This window comes from Rhinoraja longicauda, chromosome 34, assembly GCF_053455715.1.
Source record: "Rhinoraja longicauda isolate Sanriku21f chromosome 34, sRhiLon1.1, whole genome shotgun sequence".
In the NCBI taxonomy this organism is placed as follows: domain Eukaryota; kingdom Metazoa; phylum Chordata; class Chondrichthyes; order Rajiformes; family Arhynchobatidae; genus Rhinoraja; species Rhinoraja longicauda.
The window spans coordinates 19198796-19209652 of record NC_135986.1 but is presented as its reverse complement, the minus strand read 5'-3'; the positions used below and the strand labels follow the sequence as shown (position 1 = coordinate 19209652).

The following is a 10857-nucleotide window of genomic DNA, read 5'->3' as shown; positions in this document are numbered from 1 at the left end:
GCACAGACTCACACACACACACACACACACAGGTGGAGAGTGAACCAGTGTCTCTGGCACCACTGTGCCGCCTGGAATCATATCTGCCGGTCGAGTTCCCACTCGCTAAACCCCACCTTCCCTTCCCTTGTTAATCGAGGACTTTCCACCGAGTCACAAACTCCCTGATCCAACGAGAGGGCGTGCTTTTTAAATGCCAGCGACGGCGGCGTTGATACGAATCTGCAGAGTGATAATGGAGTTATTTTGGGTTGGTTGCCATGGGCCGCTGCGTCCAAGTCAAACAGTGCTGTTTGCTCCCTGAGTCATTGGCCCTAATGTGGTTGCTGTGTGATTGCCGGCTGTACAAGAAGTACCAAGCTCTCCGCTGGAAAAGGTAGCAAGTGGAGGTTAGGTGGTGCACACAGTACTGGAGAAACTCAACCCTGGTCTAGTTTAGATCAAGTCAAGTTTATTTGTCACGTGCACATACTCGATGTGCAGTGAAATGAAAGTGGCAATGCCTGCGGGTTGTGCACAGAAAAAGAATTACAGTTACCGCATATAAATAAAGTTAATAAGTTACTATAGTGTAGACAAAAATTTAGTCTCTGGTGTTATAAAAGTTGACAGTCCTGATGGCCTGTGGGAAGAAACTCCGTCTCATCCTCTCTGTTTTCAAAGCGTGACAGCGGAGGCGTTTGCCTGACCGTAGCAGCTGGAACAGTCCGTTGCTGGGGTGGTAGGGGTCCCCCATAATGTTGCTTGCTCTGGATCTGCACCTCCTGATGTATAGGTCCTGCAGGGGGGCGAGTGTAGTTCCCATGGTGCGTTCAGCCGAACGCACTACTCTCTGCAGGGCCATCCTGTCCTGGGCAGAGCTGTTCCCAAACCAGACTGTAATGTTGCCGGACAGGATGCTCTCTACAGCCCCAGAGTAGAAGCAATGAAGGATCCTCAGAGACACTCTGAATTTCCTCAGTTGTCTAAGGTGGTAAAGGCGCTGCTTAGCCTTACCCACCAGTGCGGCAATGTGCGTTGCCCACGTCAGATCCTCTGCGATGCAGACTACCAGGTATTTAAAACTGCTCACCCTATCCACAGTAGACCCATCTATCTCCAGTGGCGTGTACGTCCTTGGATGTTTAGCCCTTCTGAAGTCCACAATCGGCTCCTTTGTTTTAGTGACATTCAAGAGGAGGCTATTGTCCTGACACCAGAGTGCCAGATCAGCCACCTCCTCCCGGTAGGGTAGGCCTTCTCATCGTTGTCGGAGATCCGGCCCACCACCACAGTGTCATCAGCAGATCGACACAAAATGGCTGCCTGACCCGCTGAGTTACTCCAACACTCCGTGTCTTAGTTTTGGACAGTGTATATATGTTATTTAATTGTCTGTTAGCCACAGACAAGCTCTAATTTTATACGTCTCTATAAGATCCCCTCTCATCCTTCTAAACTCCAGTGAATACAAGCCCAGTCTTTTCAATCTTTCCTCGTATGACAGTCCCGCCATCCCGGGGATTAACCTGGTGAACCTACGCTGCACTGCCTCAATAGCAAGGACATCCTTCCTCAAATTAGGAGACCAAAACTGCACACAGTACTCCAGGTGCGGTCTCACCAGGGCCCTGCACAACTGCAGAAGGACCTCTTTACTCCTATACTGAAATCCTCTCGTTATGAAGGGTAACATGCTAAAATGACACGGAGGATTTTAAAATACTCGTTATCTTTTAAACTGGCAAGAAACTGTAATGTTTGCCAAAAGGCCCAGGCTTGTTTGTGTCGAGGTTAATGCCTGATTAGAGTTAGATTGGTGCCAAACGCTTCTGTGGAGAGGGACAAGTTTGCAGGCAATTACCAGGGGCTACCCAGGTGCTAGCACACCCCCCCTGTGTTTCCTGCTCTGCTTTAGAGAGGCATTTCTGCGAGGAGATCTTAAAAGCATAGACACATAGACACATAGAAAATAGGTGCAGGAGGAGGTCATTCGGCCCTTCGAGCCTGTACGCACCGCCATTCATTGTGATCATGGCTGATCGTCCACAATCAGTAACCCGTGCCTGCCTTCTCCCCATACCCCTTGATTCCACTAGCCCCTAGAGCTCTATCTAACTCTCTCTTAAATCCAACCAGTGAATCGGCCTCCACTGCCCTCTGTGGCAGAGAATTCCACACATTTACAACTCTCTGGGTGAAAAAGTTCCTTCTCACCTCAGTTTTAAATGGCCTCCCCTTTATTCTAAGACTGTGTGTGTGGCCCCTGGTTCTGGACTCCCCCAACATTGGGAACATTTTTCCTGCATCTAGCTTGTCCAGTCCTTTTATAATTCTATACGTCTCTATAAGATCCCCTCTCATCCTTCTAAACTCCAGTGAATACAAGCCTAGTCTTTTCAATCTTTCCTCATATGACAGTCCCGCCAACCCGGGGATTAACCTGGTGAACCTACGCTGCACTGCCTCAATAGCAAGGACGTCCTTCCTCAAATTAGGAGACCAAAACTGTACACAATACTCCAGATGTGGTCTCACCAGGGCCCTGTACAACTGTAGAAGGACCTCTTTACTCCTATACTGAAATCCTCTCGTTATGAAGGCTAACATGCTAAAATAGAAACATAGAAACATAGAAAATAGGTGCAGGCCATTCGGCCCTTCGAGCCTGTACGCACCGCCATTCAATATGATCATGGCTGATCATCCAACTCAGTAACCTGTATCTGCCTTCTCTCCATACCCCCTGATCCCTTTAGCCACAAGGGCCACATCTAACTCCCTCTTAAATATAGCCAATGAACTGGCCTCAACTACCTTCTGTGGCAGAGAATTCCACAGATTTACCACTCTCTGTGTGGAAAAAAACCTTTCTCATCTCGGTCCTAAAAGACTTCCCCCTTATCCTTAAACTGTGACCCCTTGTTCTGGACTCCCCCAACATCGGGAACAATCTTCCCCCATCCAGCCTGTCCAACCCCTTAAGAATTTTGTACGTTTCTATAAGATCCCCCCTCAATCTTCTAAATTCCAGCGAGTACAAGCCGAGTCTATCCAGTCTTTCTTCATATGAAAGTCCTGCCATCCCAGGGATCAATCTGGTGAACCTTCTCTGTACTCCCTCTATGGCAAGAATGTCTTTCCTCAGATTAGGAGACCAAAACTGTACGCAATACTCCAGGTGCGGTCTCACCAATGCCCTGTACAACTGCAGCAGAACCTCCCTGCTCCTATACTCAAATCCCCTCGCTATGAATGCCAACATACCATTGGCTTTCTTCACTGCCTGCTGCACCTGCATGCCTACTTTCAATGACTGGTGCACCACGACACCCAGGTCTCGTTGCATCTCCCCTTCTCCTAATCGGCCACCATTCAGGTAATACTCTGCTTTCCTGTTCTTGCCACCAAAGTGGATAACATTATACTGCATCTGCCATGCATTTGCCCACTCACCTAACCTATCCAAGTCACTCTGCAGCCTCCTAGCATCCTCCTCACAGCTAACACTGCCCCCCAGCTTCGTGTCATCCGCAAACTTGGAGATGTTGCATTCAATTCCCTCGTCCAAATCATTAATATATATTGTAAATAGCTGGGGTCCCACCACTGAGCCTTGCGGTACCCCACTAGTCACTGCCTGCCATTCCGAAAAGGACCCGTTTATTCCTACTCTTTGCTTCCTGTCCGCCAGCCAGTTCTCCATCCACATCAATACTGAACCCCCAATACCGTGTGCTTTAAGTTTGCATACTAATCTCTCATGTGGGACCTTGTCGAAGGCCTTCTGGAAGTCCAGATATAACACATCCACTGGTTCTCCCTTATCCACTCTACTGGTTACATTCTCGAAAAATTCTATAAGATTCGTCAGACATGATTTGTCTTTCGTAAATCCATGCTGACTTTGTCCGATGATTTCATCACTTTCCAAATATGATGCTATCCCATCTTTAATAACTGACTCTAGCATTTTCCCCACGACCGGAGGACACGGAGGATTTTAAAAATACTCGTTATCTTTTAAACTGGCAAGAAACTGTAATGTTTGCCAAAAGGCCCAGGCTTGTTTGTGTCGAGGTAAATGCCAGATTAGAGTTAGATTGGTGCCAAACGCTTCTGTGGAGAGGGAACGAGACAGCTAACAAGTTTGCAGGCAATTACCAGGGGCTACCCAGGTGCTAGCACACCCCCCCCCCCCCCTGTGTTTCCTGCTTTGCTTTAGAGAAGCATTTCTGCGAGGAGATCTTAAAAGCATAGACACATGGAAAATAGGAGCAGGAGGAGGCCATTTGGCCCTTCGAGCCTGTACGCACCGCCATTCATCGCGATCATGGCTGATCGTCCACAATCAGTAACCCGTGCCTGCCTTCTCCCCATATCCCTTGATTCCACTAGCCCCGAAAGCTCTATCTAACTCTCTCTAAAATCCATCCAGTGAATCGGCCTCCACTGCCCTCTGTGGCAGAGAATTAATTCCACACATTCACAACTCTCTGGGTGAAAAAGTTCCTTCTCACCTCAGTTTTAAATGGCCTCCCCTTTATTCTAAGACTGTGTGTGTGTGGCCCCTGGTTCAGGACTCCCCCAACATTGGGAACATTTTTCCTGCATCTAGCTTGTCCAGTCCTTTTATAATTTTATACGTCTCTGTAAGATCCCCTCTCGTTCTTCTAAACTCCAGTGAATACAAGCCTGGTCTTTCCGGTCTTTCCAATCTTTCCCCATATGACAGTCCCGCCATCCCGGGGATGAATCTCGTGAACCTAGGCTACACTCAGAAGCACCTCAGAACCTGAAGTGAAATGGTAGGCAGTAATGATTAACGCTGCTGTTTGACTTTGTGTGTCAGTTATCTCACAGGTCATTCCTGTCTGTCAATAGACAACAGACAATAGGTGCAGGAGGAGGCCATTCGGCCCTTCGAGCCTGTACGCACCGCCATTCACCGTGATCATGGCTGATCATTCTCAATCAGTACCCCGTTCCTGCCTTCTCCCCATACCCCCTGACTCCGCTATCCTTAAGAGCTCTATCTAGCTCTCTCTTGAATGCATTCAGAGAATTGGCCTCCACTGCCTTCTGAGGCAGAGAATTCCACAGATTCACAACTCTCTGATTGAAAAAGATTTTCCTCATCTCAGTTCTAAATGGCCCCCACCCCTTATTCTTAAACTGTGTGGGCCCTGGTTCACCTATCCATGTTCTCCACAGATGCTGCCTGACCCGCTGAGTTACTCCAGCACTCTGTGAAACGTCACCTATCCTTGTTCTCCTGTGAAGGGTCAGGCAGCATCTGTGGAGAACATGGATAGGTGACGTTTCACAGAGTGCTGGAGTAACTCAGTGGGTCAGGCAGCATCTGTGGAGAACATGGATAGGTGACGTTTCACAGAGTGCTGGAGTAACTCAGTGGGTCAGGCAGCATCTGTGGAGAACATGGATAGGTGATGTTTTGGGTTGACCCCATCTTCAGACACAGCACTCCTGCCATTCTCCAGTGCCGTGACGAGGTGGCCGAGTGGTTAAGGCGATGGACTGCTAATCCATTGTGCTCTGCACGCGTGGGTTCGAATCCCACCCTCGTCGGCCATTTTCCTTTCTGCTGTTAACAATCAGGCAACTGAACCATCCGATCATCAACTAGAGAGCGGTCCCGATCCTCCTCATTGGAGACCCTCGGACTGTCTTTAATCAGACTTTGTCTTATTTCCTTCGTCTTGTATCTGTACAAAAAAAAATTAACACAAAAAATAAATTAATACAGTAAATTAAATTAGTCCCTGGTGATATGAGAGTTAACAGTCCTGATGGGAGGAGTTGGCTGCGCCTAACGGCTGCGGCTCTCTGGCAGTCTGTTGTCTTTTTTTCTTTTTTTTTGTTTGTGTCGGTGTTGGGATGGTTTTTGTTTCTGTTTTTGGCTGTGTATGTGTGGTGGGGGTGTGTGGTGGGGGTGTGGGGTGGGGTGGGGGGGTGGGGCGGGGGGAAACCTTTATTTTATTAGGTCTCTTCCCCGGGGCGCGGCTCGGCTGCGGGCCTTAACATTGCCGGCGCAGCTCGGCTGCGGGACGTTTCAGTGCCCGGTGCGGCTCGGCCGCTGGACTTAACATCGCCCGGTGCGGCCGCGGGACGTTTCAGTGCCCGGTGCGGCTCGGCCGCTGGACTTAACATCGCCCGGTGTGGCCGCGGGACGTTTCAGTGCCCGGTGCGGCTTGGCCGCTGGACTTAACATCGTCAGCGCTGTTCGGCCGCGGGACGTTTCAGTGCCCGGTGCGGCTCGGCCGTTGGACTTAACATCGCCCGGTGCGGCCACGGGACGTTTCGGTGCCCGGGGCGGCTCGGCCGGGGGGCCTTCCATCCCCTTGCGGGGGCTGTGCGTGTCGTTTGCCTCGGTAGGGGTCGAGCTGCCTGTCCGTGGGTGCGGGGGGAAGAGAGGGGAAGTTTTTGTTGCCTCCATCACAGTGAGGGGGTGTTTGGAGTCACTGTGATGGATGTTTGTGTTGGGGTCGGGTGTCCTGTGTTCTTTTCTTTTTGCTGTATTTTGTGTGACTGCTGAAATTTCGCTCGGTGTTGTGCCGAATGACAATAAAGTGTTGTTGTTATGTCTTTGGTCATTGTGCTTCTGTAGCCACCGGAGTTAGATCGAACAGCAAATGCCTTGATAAGAGTCAAGCATCTCGTAAACAGGCCCTTCGGCCCAACTTGCCCACACTGGCCAATGTGTCCCAGCTACACTAGTCCCACCTGCCCACATTGACCAACATGCCCCATCTACACTAGTCCCACCTGCCCGCGTTTGGCCCATATCCCTCCAAACCCGTCCTATCCATGTACCTGTCTAACTGTCTCTTAAATGTTGGGATAATCTCAGCTTCAACTACCTCCTCTGGCAGCTCGTTCCATTCACCCACCACCCTCTGTGTGGAAAAGTTACCCCTCGGTTTCCTATTAAATCTTTCCCCCTTCACCTTGAACCTGTGTCCTCTGGTCCTCGATTCCCCCACTCTGGGCAAGAGACTCTGTGCATCTACCCGATCTATTCCTCTCATTTGATCTCTATCTCTCATTTCCCTTTCCCCGGCTCTCAGTTTGAAGAAGGGTCTCGACCCGAAACGTCACCCACCCATGTTCTCCACAGATGCTGCCTGACCCGCTGAGTTACTCCAGCACTCTGTGAAGGGACGGGCAGCATCTGTGGAGAACATGGACTGATGCACTAGGATCAGGCAGCATCTGTGGAGAACATGGATAGGTGACGTTCCACAGAGTGCTGGAGTAACTCAGCGGGTCAGGCAGCATCTGCGGAGAACATGGATGGGTGACGTTTCACAGAGTGCTGGAGTAACTCAGCGGGTCAGGCAGCATCTGCGGAGAACATGGATGGGTGAGGTGTCGGGTGGAGACCCTCCTTCAGGCCATATAGTTTCTATAGTCTTTCCGCCAACTGGATAATACGCTACAGAGCTATTCACTGTACCTCGGTAAACGTGACAGTAATCTACTCTAAATTAAACTAAAGTAGGGTGGCACAGCGGTAGAGTTGCTGCCTCACAGCGCCAGAGACCTTGGTTCGATCATGACCACGGGCGCCGTCTGTACGGAGTTTGTACGTTCTCCCCGTGACCTGCCTGGGTTTTCTCCGAGAACTTCGGTTTCCTCCCACACTCCAAGGAAGTACAGGTTTGTAGGTTAATTAGCTTGGAATAAATGTAAACGTTGTCCCTAATGTAGGATGGTTGGTGTGGACTCGATGGGCCGAAGGGCCTGTTTCCATGCTGTGTCTCTAAACTAAAGTCTGAAGAAGGGTCTCGAACCAAAACGTCACCTATTCCTTTTCTCCAGAGATGTTGCCTGAACCGCTGAGTTACTCCAGCTTTTTGTGTCGATCTTCGGTTTAAACTAAAACTACAGTCCTGGTCTGAAGGAGGGTCTCGACCTGAAATGTCACCCATTCATAGAAACATAGACAATAGGTGCAGGAGGAGGCCATTCGGCCCTTCCAGCCAGCACCGCCATTCAACGTGATCATGGCTGATCATCCGAAACCAGTAAACCGTTCCTGCTTTCTCCCCATATCCCTTTATCCACAGATGCTGCCTGACCCGCTGAGTTACTCCAGCACTTTGTGAAACGTCACCTATCCATGTTCTCCACAGATAGACAATAGACAACAGGTGCAGGAGGAGGCCTTTCGGCCCTTCGAGCCAGCACCGCCATTCGATGTGATCATGGCTGATCATTCTCAATCAGTACCCCGTTCCTGCCTTCTCCCCATACCCCCTGACTCCGCTATCCTTAAGAGCTCTATCCAGCTCTCTCTTGAATGCATTCAGAGAATCGGCCTCCACTGCCCTCTGAGGCAGAGAATTCCACGGATTCACAACTCTCTGACTGAAAATGTTTTTCCTCATCTCAGTTCTAAATGGCCGACCCCTTATTCTTAAACTGTGTGTGGCCCCTTGTTCTGGACTCCCCCAACATTGGGAACATGTTTCCTGCCTCTAACGTGTCCAACCCCTTAATAATCTTATACGTTTCGATAAGATCTCCTCTCATTCTTCTAAATTCCAGTGTATACAAGCCTAGTCGCTCCAGTCTTTCAACATACGACAGTCCCGCCATTCCGGGAATTAACCTGGTAAACCTACGCTGCACGCCCTCAATAGCAAGAATATCCTTCCTCAAATTTGGAGACCAAAACTGCACACAGTACTCCAGGTGCGGTCTCACTAGGGCCCTGTACAACTGCAGAAGGACCTCTTTGCTCCTATACTCAACTCCTCTTGTTATGAAGGCCAACATTCCATTGGCTTTCTTCACTGCCTGCTGTACCTGCATGCTTCCTTTCAGTGACTGATGCACTAGGATCAGGCAGCATCTGTGGAGAACACGGATAGGTGACGTTTGACAGAGTGCTGGAGTAACTCAGCGGGTCAGGCAGCATCTGTGGAGAACACGGATAGGTGACGTTTGACAGAGTGCTGGAGTAACTCAGCGGGTCAGGCAGCGTCTGTGGAGAACATGGATAGGTGAGGTGTTGGGTGGAGACCTTCCTTCAGACCATATAGTTTCTATAGGAACTTTTTCACCCAGAGAGTTGTGAATTTGTGGAATTCTCTGCCACAGAGGGCAGTGGAGGACAAATCACTGGATGGATTTAAGAGAGAGTTAGATAGAGCTCTCGGGGCTAGTGGAATCAAGGAATATGGGGAGAAGGCAGGCACATAGAAACATAGAAACATAGAAAATAGGTGCAGGAGTAGGCCATTCGGCCCTTACGAGCCTGTACGCACCGCCATTCAATATGATCATGGCTGATCATCCAGCTCAGTATCCCGTACCTGCCTTCTCTCCATACCCCCTGATCCCTTTAGCCCCAAGGGCCACATCTAACTCCCTCTTAAATATAGCCAATGAACTGGCCTCAACTACCTTCTGTGGCAGAGAATTCCACAGACTCACCACTCTCTGTGTGAAGAAATGTTTTCTCATCTCGGTCCTAAAAGACTTCCCCCTTATCCTTAAACTGTGACCCCTGGTTCTGGACTCCCCCAACATCGGGAACAATCTTCCCCCATCTAGCCTGTCCAACCCCTTAAGAATTTTATACGTTTCTATAAGATCCCCCCTCAATCTTCTAAATTCCAGCGAGTACAAGCCGAGTCTATCCAGTCTTTCTTCATATGAAAGTCCTGCCATCCCAGGGATCAATCTGGTGAACCTTCTCTGTACTCCCTCTATGGCAAGAATGTCTTTCCTCAGATTAGGAGACCAAAACTGTACGCAATACTCGAGGTGCGGTCTCACCAATGCCCTGTACAACTGCAGCAGAACCTCCCTGCTCCTATACTCAAATCCCCTCGCTATGAATGCCAACGTACCATTGGCTTTCTTCACTGCCTGCTGCACCTGCATGCCTATTTTCAATGACTGGTGCACCACGACACCCAGGTCTCGTTGCATCTCCCCCACGGGTTACTGATTGTGGACGATCAGCCATGATCACAATGAATGGCGGTGCTAGCTCGAAGGGCCGAATGGCCTCCTCCTGCACCTATTTTCTATGTTTCTATGGCTCAATCAGCATCTGTGGAGAACACGGATAGGTGATGTTCCACAGAGTGCTGGAGTAACTCAGCGGGTCAGGCAGCATCTGTGGAGAACATGGATAGGTGATGTTCCACAGAGTGCTGGAGTAACTCAGCGGGTCAGGCAGCATCTGTGGAGAACATTGATAGGTGACGTTTTGGGTTGATCCCCATCTTCAGACACAGCACTCCTGCCATTCTCCAGTGCCGTGACGAGGTGGCCGAGTGGTTAAGGCGATGGACTGCTAATCCATTGTGCTCTGCACGCGTGGGTTCGAATCCCACCCTCGTCGGCCATTTTCCTTTCTGCTGTTAACAATCAGGCAACTGAACCATCCGATCATCAACTAGAGAGCGGTCATTGATCAACCTCATTGGGGACCCTCGGACTGTCTTTAATCAGACTTTGTCTTATTTCCTTCATCCTGTATCTGTACACAGGGGAAGGTTTGATAGTAATCATGTGTAGTCTTTCCGATAAAGACAGACACAGAGTGCTGGAGTAACTCAGTGGGTCAGGCAGCATCTGTGGAGAACATGGATAGGTGACGTTTCACAGAGTGCTGGAGTAACTCAGTGGGTCAGGCAGCATCTGTGGAGAACATGGATAGGTGGCGTTTCACAGAGTGCTGGAGTAACTCAGCGGGTCCGGCAGCATCTGTGGAGAGAAGGAATGGGTGACGTTTCGGGGTCGAGACCTTTCTTCAGACTTAGATAGGCGTGTCTGAAGAAGTGTCTCGACCCTGAAAGTGTCTCGACCTATCCGTGTTCTCCACAGATGCTGCCCGAC

The 10857-nt window shown here is 49.9% G+C and overlaps 2 non-coding genes across 2 annotated transcripts; both read left to right on the top strand.

The window, feature by feature from the left end:
- Nucleotides 1-5486: 5486 nt before the first annotated feature.
- trnas-gcu (transfer RNA serine (anticodon GCU)) lies at nucleotides 5487-5568 on the top strand. Its single transcript has one exon. It is a non-coding gene; the product is annotated as a tRNA-Ser (tRNA).
- A 4710-nt stretch (nucleotides 5569-10278) lies between these two features.
- Nucleotides 10279-10360, top strand: trnas-gcu (transfer RNA serine (anticodon GCU)). Its single transcript has one exon. It is a non-coding gene; the product is annotated as a tRNA-Ser (tRNA).
- Nucleotides 10361-10857: the final 497 nt, after the last annotated feature.